General features: G+C 40.5%; 1 long non-coding RNA gene across 1 annotated transcript; it reads left to right on the forward strand.

Annotated features, from left to right (window-relative positions):
- Positions 1–270: 270 nt before the first annotated feature.
- On the forward strand, positions 271–1,590 carry LOC121764620. Its single transcript, XR_006042572.1, has 2 exons — positions 271–596; positions 771–1,590. It is a non-coding gene; the product is annotated as an uncharacterized LOC121764620 (long non-coding RNA).
- The last annotated feature ends 8,320 nt before the right edge of the window (positions 1,591–9,910 follow it).

The following is a 9,910-nucleotide window of genomic DNA, read 5'->3' on the forward strand; positions in this document are numbered from 1 at the left end:
TATTGTACTTTTTAAAACTTTAATAGTATTATTCAATTTTCATGTATTTGTCTCGTAAATTAAATTCCGTATGTTGCTACAATTGTAAATTAAATTATATAATTGTTAGTGATGTGGAAGTCTATGTGAGGGCTATTGGATGTCCAGATGATGTGGCGGGAGGATTTTAGTGCTGTGCTGATGATGAGGCAGTGGGAAGGCTTTGTGAGGGCTATTGGATGTCCTATGCCATTGAAGATTCTCTAATTGGAAGTAAAGGTCGTAGTTTGACTGATGCATTTGGCGTCGAAACGAGGAAGACGAAGCTACCAAGAAATCCCGCGCGAAAACAACCTTCTTTGATCATCTCCTATTCACTCTTCGAATCTTCGTTTCCCCTTCGATTTCTCATCAATTCTCTTCCTCTATCTAATCACTTTGGCTATTTATTTATGTGTACAATAATTGCCTATGATCCGATACGAGATGAAACGCCGCTTTTTTCTGGTTTCGTTGTTTTTGTTGTACCACTCCGCGCTTGCTTCTCCCAACTCTCCATGGGGACTCAATGTTTTCCAAGCTGCCGGCCGCCGTGTTTTGATGTCCGATGCTACCAAGTGAGTTCGCCTCTCTTTTTCCCCATTTTCTTAAGAAGAAATTAATTTTACTACTGTATTGTTGAATTCATCTCTCCGCTATGTTTTAGTTGGTATTTACAAGGAATTAGGCAGTTGTGGGAAATTCAATTATTCATTCTCTTTTATTTTATTTTATTTTATTTTCTGGCTCAGAGTGCCTGATACTGCATTAGTGGCTGCCTTGGATGGTACTACTATTTATCTATTGGATGTTGGTTCCCTGAAACCCCTTTGGTCATTTTCGTCACTCAGCCCCTGTTAATGATAAGGAAAATGCATCTGGAGTAGAAACTAATTACTTTATTGATTGTGGAGATGATTGGGAATTATACAGCCTTGACAAACTGGTATGTATCTATTCATTAGAATAACTGGAACTTTGCTGCAAGGTTAAACATATATGATGCTTCTACTCAAATTACTAACCATGCTATATATTGATCAATCCAACAACATTGTAATCTTGGATGTACTTAGTACTGTCAGTGAACCGGGCCCAGTTCAACTATGAATAGCTCAAAAACAGTTCGTTTCAGTTTGATAACCAAGCTCGAGCTTGTTCATTTTAAATATACTATTTAGCTTGCTAAACATTGAGCTTGATTCTTAACCAGATCGTTAATCATCTTAGAGTTTAGACTTATTTCATTAAGTATATTTGAGCTCGAGATACGACTTGTTTGTTTATAGCCATTTGTATAATGGAAATCTTTGAAATGCCAAATCATTATTAGCTTAGATTATGAAGTTTGTGTATTTACATTTCACTTTATAGAGGGTAAAGTCGGGGTCAATACTTTGTGTCACTTAAAACTGAATTCTAGGCACAGGAAACTCCATGGAAATCAATGTAAGTCAAGTATCGAATTTTGAATCTTTATATTGGTACGGAGATACTATGCTGGTCTGACTTATTATGATCTATATTGAATTGTGTTTACTAGAATTGCTGGCCTTAATGGTCTTCCTCTTATATACGTTGTTTAGTTGACTGTCTAACATTTCAATGATGTAGGAGTAGGATTACTGTATTAATTCTCTATACTTCCTCCGTCCCACTACAAGTGAGGATTTCTTTTGGGCACAAGATTGAGAAAATATTTATTGAGTTCAGTGGAGAGAGAATAAAGTAGAGAAAGAATGGAAATTGATCACTACATGGAACAACCAAAAAAGAAATATAAATCACTTGCGGTGGTATAGAGGGAGAGTATTAAACTTCTGTGATAAAAAACACAGAGAAATCAAATGATTCAGTTCCTTCATGTATTTGGCCCTTTGACTTAAAAGCTATAGCAGACTATCTCTCATAAAAAAGAAGAAACTATCTCCGTCTTTGAAAAAACTGACACTTTTAAAACGACACGAATTTTAATGCACAATTGGTAAAATAAAAGGAAAAAAATGGTAAAGTAGAAGAGATGAAAAGAAAAATGGGTAAATTAAGAGAGAGGAATGGAAAAAGTAGTAGAAAGTGTTAGTGGATTGTGGGGTCCATGTCCTAAAGTAAAAAGTTTAGAAAGTTTCTATTTTTAAGGGATGACCTAAAATGGAAATAGTTTCTATTTTTAAGGGACTGAGGTAGTATATCAATAGTCTATGCTCTATAATGTCTATCTAAGTCCAAACATTGTAAAATGTATTTTAAAGGAATAATAACTATGATGTTGATAAGCATGTAAGTTATGGAGCCCTAACTTGACCCAAACTCAAACTCATGGTTAAAAGGTTAATACTTGACTCCCACTTATATCCTATTCCCCACTTTCATGTGCAACTGATTTGAGATTCGTATCAATCCATCCCCCCCATTAAACACCTTCGGTTATCCCCTTTCCGTAGGCTGTCGGATCCACGCTCACCGCACCCAATTTATAACCATATAAGTTAGGAAGCTCTAAAATAACCCAAAATCATGGTCAAAGGTAAATGCTTGACCCTCACTTATATGTTCTTCCATATTTTCATGTTGAACCGGTGTGGGATTCGTATCAGATGTCTCCTTACATGATAAATAGAAATTTACCTTGATTTAACTCATTGAGGAGAACACAAATGCATGGTTGGGACTATTAACATTGGGGTATGACCCATCATTTATGTGCGCCAATAAATTCCAATTCAATTACATAATCCGACAACAAAAACAGTCGTAGAGGATGACAAATTAGCTTTACTAGCAGCAGCAATAGTGTTTTGTTGAAAATATTTAGCCAATGGAACATATTTGGTTTTGCATTTAAATGGTATCTAACAAAATATTCGCATCCCAAGGAAGTTTTTATTAATAAAAACTAAATGTTTTTTAGTTATCAACAAAAAATGAAATCAAAATTGCATGCGAGTCCTTGACTTCTTAATTTAATTGATGTATTGTGTTACTATGTAAGTGATGTTCCACTTTCTATTTTGTTTTCTTCATATCTTTAATCTTAATCCATGTCATTTGTTTGTTTATATTTGAAAGACTAAAGTCTATTTTTAGTCCCGAATATCTGGTCGTTTTACAATTTTGATTCAAAACATTATGTTTTGTAGCTTCTAGTCCTCAACATAATGAATTGGTACATTTTAGCCCATTAAGTGACAAAGTTGTTAAATTTTAACGGCAAACTCAATTTTGACACAATTAGTTAATTAAATTAGTCATCACGATTATACTTTTTTGTTACATTGGTCCTCCACATTATAATTTTGTTTTATTCATTAATTTTGCAAATATGTTGCAAAAAAAAAAACTGAAATAATAGCAAAATTATACTCCCTCCTTCCCCAATGAATACGCACTTTGGGATCGGCACGAATTTTAATGTAAAATTGGTAAAGTAAGGGAGAGGTATAGAGAAAAAGTAATTAAAGTATTATTAGTGGAGAATGGGTCCCACCTCATTAGAGAGAAGAGACTTTCCAAAATTAGAAAATGCATATTCTTGTGGGACGGACTAAAAAGGAAAGAGTGCATATTCTTGTGGTACGGGGGAGTAAAGTTTAGGATCAATTTGGCAAAAATTAAAATGTTGATTGTTGAAGGCCAATTTAATTGACTAATAGGGTTAAAATTAAGATGACCGTTAAAATTTAATGGCTCTATCAATTTTGGGCTAAAATAGACCGATTCGTAATGTTTTGGACCAAAAGCTATTAAAGATAATGTTTTGGGACCAAAATCGTAAAACAATGATATGTTTAGAACAAAAAATGGACCTTAATCTTTTAAAAACATTCTGCCTCTAAATAGAAAAAAGGACCTCAATCTTTTAAAAACATTCTACCTCTAAATATGTATGTGATTTGCATATATTTTAGAAACTTATGAAGAGTATATAAGTTCTACACCTCAAATAGCGGAGGATGGAGGAATCGTACTAGGTACCAAAAAGAGCTCCGCTTTTTTAGTTGATGCAAAGACTGGAAAGGTTATCCATGCATACAGAATTCTCCATCAACCACTAAGGGAAGTTTCAATGAATTTCCTTATAATGCCACTGTCAATAAGCAGTACGAATCTGAGACTGAGTCCAATATAAAGACCAACGAGCTAACAAGGACAGATTATACATTGACGTCATTTCTTCCAAATTCAGACAAAGTCCTATGGAACGTGACAGTAGCTGAAATTGGTGCTGCGTTCCTTTGTCAAGATGTTGATAAGTCACTTACTGATACTCTTCCTGATGAGTCTTTGGAGCCTGATCTTCCTTATAAGATGCCACTGTTGTGCCAGTCAAGGGCACTTGTCTTTCGCTTGCGTAACCAGAATACGTTCGAAACCTTGTCCTTGGCCAATTGGCCGTCAAAGGCTCTTAATCATGATATGATGCTTCCAGCATCCACAGCTGATGTTCTTCCACCACAGCCAAATGTTGAAAATGTTCTGGAACTTCTTCCTGTGCAAAACAATGGGGGTAAATTTTTAGATGGACTTGACAGTAAGGACATTAAGGGCATTCTTCCTTCGGATGCATTCAAGTAGTACGCATGATGTGCAGGTCCTTTCAGATTATGGATCTGTAAGACCTCATCGGAAATTAAGCACATCCCAAGCTCTTATTTTTATCACTCTTGCAGTCTGTTTTGTCTACTACCACTACAGTGTGGTCCCTAGAACAAACGCACTGGCTGTGCAGGCCACTGGTACGAGTTATACGAATGTACGTTCAAAGAGGAAAAAATCTCGCAAAGCAGGAAAAAGCGGAAGTTTTGATGGGAAACAAGATAAGGAAGACAATGAGGTTCAACACACACATACTGGGAGTGATAATGTTAGGAGTTAAGGCTCGAGACTAATGAACACGAAGATAAACGAAAAAGGGAAGGAACTCAATATTGTTGGAGAAGATTACGGAGATCTCGTAGAATATTCTCCAAATTACCGAAGATATGCGGAATTATGCTATACCAAACATAGAAGATGCTAAATTAATGTAATTAAAGTCCTTACCTTGTATAGAAGATCATAGGTCTATATTATAGTACTCTATGTACAAGAATAATATGAATGAATATACAATCCCTTTCTGTACCGATTCCTTTAGACATGGCATCAGAGCCGGCTGCCTCTCGGCTCAGAGAGTTATCATCATAGCCGGAAAATATACCAATCCCGACCCTTATTAGCCAAGAACCAGAGCAACCAACCCTACATCCAAAATGTCAGAAACGAATGATACCAAAACCAACGATAACAAAATCAATCCAGAACCAACACTGAAGAATAGCAAGAATGTCACGGTGGCATTCAAACTCAACGGGAAAAATTACCCGTTATGGTCTCGACTTATGAAAGTCAAGATAGGAGGAAGGGCGCTTACTCACACATCCGGGAAGAGCCCCCGGAACCCGGAAGCCGGGAGTATAACAATTGGGAAGAGGACGACTTGATAGTGTTCTCTTGGATCGTCGACAATATAGAGGACTAGATCATTGCTGATTTCGCCCATCATCAGACCTCGAAAGCACTTTGGGACAACCTCGCTATCACTTTCGAGAACAAAGCGGACAAATACCTCATCTACGACCTGGAGGAGAAAATAATCACGATTAAACAGGGGAGTATGGACCTAGAAACGTATTACCGGAAGATCCACGGGCTGTGGATCAATGTCGACCAATGCCAAAAGCAGCCAGTCACGTGCTGTGACAAAGGTGTGAACCAATACCGAACCCACGCAAACGAGAAACGGCTATTCAAGTTTCTCGCCGGACTGAATCCAGAGTACGATTCCATCAAGCGCGACATTCTCAAGGAAGACCCCTACCCATCAGTTGAAGCCGCATACGGGTGGGTGAAGACGGAGGTGGCTCGACGTCTAGTCATGCTACCGACATCGTCATCTCCTACCCGCGAGGCCATCGGCGGAGAAGCCGGGAACACATCATCTGGGGATGGAATTGGGAGCGGATTCGCGGCTCAGAGTCAGCGACCGCCATATCGGAACGGAGGACCGCCTCGCTCCACCGTCGCAACCAGCCGGTCGGGAGGACGACCGGACAAATCCGGCCTCTGGTGTACTCACTGCCAGAAATCGAAGCATACGTACGAGACGTGCTTCAAATGCCTCGGATACCCGGAGTGGTGGGAAGAAAGGCAGAAGGCGAGGGCGGCACAGCAGCCGCAAGCGAAGATGGCGGTCGGAGTCACCGAGGAGGGACAACCGCGAAATCAGAACGGAAATCGTGGGGGGACAACTAGTCGCGGGTCAGGAGACAACCCAGAAGGTCCAACCGACGGCGGCCACGTCCGGGGAGCCGGCAATTTCGCCGGAAGAGAAGGAGCGGCGCCAACGCATTGAGGTATCGGGTTTGGTTTAAAACCGAACCCTAGACCCACTTTGTTTTCAATTAAAACCCCTAGAACCTGCATATTAGAATTTCAACCCCACAAGAATTCTAAATACAAATATCAGCCCCATGTTTTGCAGAAAGACCCCCCAGAATGCTCAAATTCGATTTCTGACCCCCATCATGATAGAATTTCGAATAATAGCCCCCAATTGTGTGATTATGTGTCTAAAAATTCATTTGCTCCCCTAGAAAGAATTTCCGCTGCATTCAATGTGAATAAAAGGGCTAGTATATCGAAGGGTTGGATATTTGATTGTGGGGCAACGGATACTATGACCCCGGACAGGAATGATTTTATTAACATGAGTACGGTTACCAAGACTTATATTAAAACGGCTAGTGGGGAATTGATTACGGTAGAAGGATCTGGTACTATTGAAATATCTCCTACTCTGCGCCTTGAAAACTGCTTATATGTTCCGACTCTATCTCAGCGGTTGATGTCTATCAGTCATGTAACACGGGAATTGAATTGTACACTTATGATGCACCCTGATTTCTGCATTTTACAGGATATTCGGACGAAGAGGATACTTGGACATGGCACTGAGAAATGTGGACTTTACTACGTGGACGAGATAGCTCAAACTGGTAGTGCGATGCTGGCTCACGGGTCCATGAAACAAGAAATTTGGCCGTGGCACCGAAGACTAGGACATCCTTCCCCTGGTTACTTTAAATTACTATTTCCAAAACTTTCTATTCCTCATGATTTCTTTTGTGAAACCTGTGTTTTGGCGAAAAGCCACCGACAGTCGTTTAAGCTTTCAAACACTCGTGTGAAATCTATTTTTTCTTTGGTTCATTCTGATGTGTGGGGTCCAGCACCTTTTATTGGGGCGAAGGGGTTTCGATATTTCGTTATATTTGTTGATGATTGCACTAGAATGACGTGGATCTATTTCATGAAACATAAATCTGAAGTATTAGATAAGTTTATCTTGTTTTTTAACATGGTTCAAACCCAATTTCATACTTCAATCAAAACTCTTCGATCCGATAATGGGAGGGAATTTGTTAACAACCCTATGACAAAAAATTTTCAAGAAAAGGGGATGATCCATCATACTTCCTGCGCCTATACACCTGAACAAAATGGGGTAGCCGAACGAAAAAATAGGACAATCCTAGAAATAGCCCGTGCCCTCATGATTGAATCCAAAGTTCCCTGATATTTTTGGCCAGAAGCCATAGCCACAGCCACATCCGTCTATCTCATGAACCGCCTGCCCACAAAAATCCTGAACCAAAAAACCCCACTTGACATCCTATCCTCTCTAACCCAAATTCCCCAACATTTGAACCTTACACCCAAGATTTTTGGTTGCACAGTCTATGTCCATATTGACAAACACGAGAGAACCAAATTATCCCCATGTGCTACCAAGTGTGTTTTCGTTGGGTATGGGGTGAACCAGAAAGGCTATAGATGTTTTGATCCCACCACTCGGAAAATAACCACTACCATGAACTGCAACTTCTTGGAGACCGAATTCTTCTACCACACCCACCTTAGTAGTCAGGGGGAGAATGAGTCTAATACTTCTGTGGACTATCTAAGTTGGGTTGTGCCACTTCCAAATTCTTCGATTGAGGAGCCACCAGAACCAGTTGTCACTACCGCCGAGCATGTCTTGCCAAGTGAGTCCTCTCAACCGCAATCCCTCGATCCTGCTTCGCCGATATCCGAGGTAATCTCTGAACCGAATGTCCATACGGTTGGTACTGACCCGATAGATGCAGAAGTATTGGAGGAGAACAACACAGTTGATAGTGACACTGGAAGATATGTCCTTCCCCCAGAAGCACGAGGGGAATTCCACCAAAAAGATACTCCCCGGAAAATATTGGAAAGAAAAGTCGATACGGAGTAGCAAACTTCGTGCAAGGAAACCTGACGAAAATGGCAAGGGCATTAGAAGCTGCCCTATATGATGAAGAGGAAATTCCACAAACAGCCACAGAGGCGATGGAGCATAAACACTGGAGAGAGGCCATGCTGACCGAGATAAAAGCACTGAAAATGAACAATACGTGGGTCAAGGATAGGTTGCCTGAAGGAGTTAGAACAGTTGGCTGCAGATGGGTATTTACAATAAAGAGGAAGCCAGACGGCACAATAGAAAGGTATAAAGCCAGACTTGTGGCAAAGGGATACACCCAAACCTATGGTGTCGATTACGCTGAGACTTTCTCACCGGTGGCAAAGATCAATACTGTACGGGTTCTTCTCAATTGCTGCTAACAAGGAGTGGCCACTTCATCAGTTTGACGTGACTAATGCCTTCCTACATGGAGAGTTGCCAAAACCAGTATTCATGGATCCCCCGCCCGGGTTCACTGACGAATTCCAGGGAGGAGAAGTATGTAGACTGCAGAAGACCCTTTACGGGTTAAAACAATCCCCGAGAGCCTGGTTCGGGAGGTTCACAGAGGTAATGAAGAAGTATGGGTATAGACAAAGCAACTCTGATCACACGTTGTTTATCAAGCGAAGAGGGGAGAAAATCACGTGCCTGATTATATATGTGGACGACATGATTCTCACCGGGGATGATACAGAAGAAATGGCGGAGTTGAGGAAAAATCTGTTCAGCGAATTTGAGATGAAAGACTTAGGATCGTTGAAGTATTTCTTGGGTATAGATGAAGGAAGGGGCAAAAACAGACTGACAGAGGAAGGTACCAACGATTGGTCGGGAAGTTAATATATCTGTCACACACAAGACCAGATATTGCATATGTTGTAGGGGTCGTGAGCCAGTTCATGCACGCACCCCAAGAGGAGCATTGGGAGGCAGTTCTACGAATTGTACGGTACTTGAAGGGGACAGTCGAACACGGAATTCTTTTCGAGAAGCGTGGGCACCTACAGATACATGGATTCACTGATGCTGATTGGGCCGGGAATCCAAATGATAGAAAATCCACAGCGGGATACTTCACCTTTGTAGGAGGTAACCTTGTAACATGGAGGAGCAAGAAACAGAAGGTCGTAGCACTTTCAAGTGCAGAAGCAGAATTCGGGGTATTAAGATTGGATTAACCGAACTCCTATGGCTTCGGAAACTTATGAAGGAACTAGATCTTTTCTCATCAGAACCGTGCAAGTTGTACTGCGATAACAAGGCGGCAATAAGCATTTCAGAGAATCCAGTTCAACACGATCGCACGAAACATGTGGAAGTCGACAGGCACTTCATAAAGGACAACATGGAAGCAAAGGTAGTTGAGATGCCTTATGTCAAATCTGAAGATCAGTTGGCAGAAATATTGACTAAGGCGGTGAACTCGAAGTCCTTCCGAGAAGTATTGTGCAAGTTAAGTATCGGGAATCCCGTCACTTAACTTGAGGGGGAGTGTTGGAGAAGATTACAGAGATCTCGTAGAATATTCTCCAAATTACCGAAGATATGCGGAATTATGCTATACCAAACATAGAAGATGCT

This window comes from Salvia splendens, chromosome 14 (genome assembly GCF_004379255.2).
Source record: "Salvia splendens isolate huo1 chromosome 14, SspV2, whole genome shotgun sequence".
NCBI lineage: Eukaryota > Viridiplantae > Streptophyta > Magnoliopsida > Lamiales > Lamiaceae > Salvia > Salvia splendens.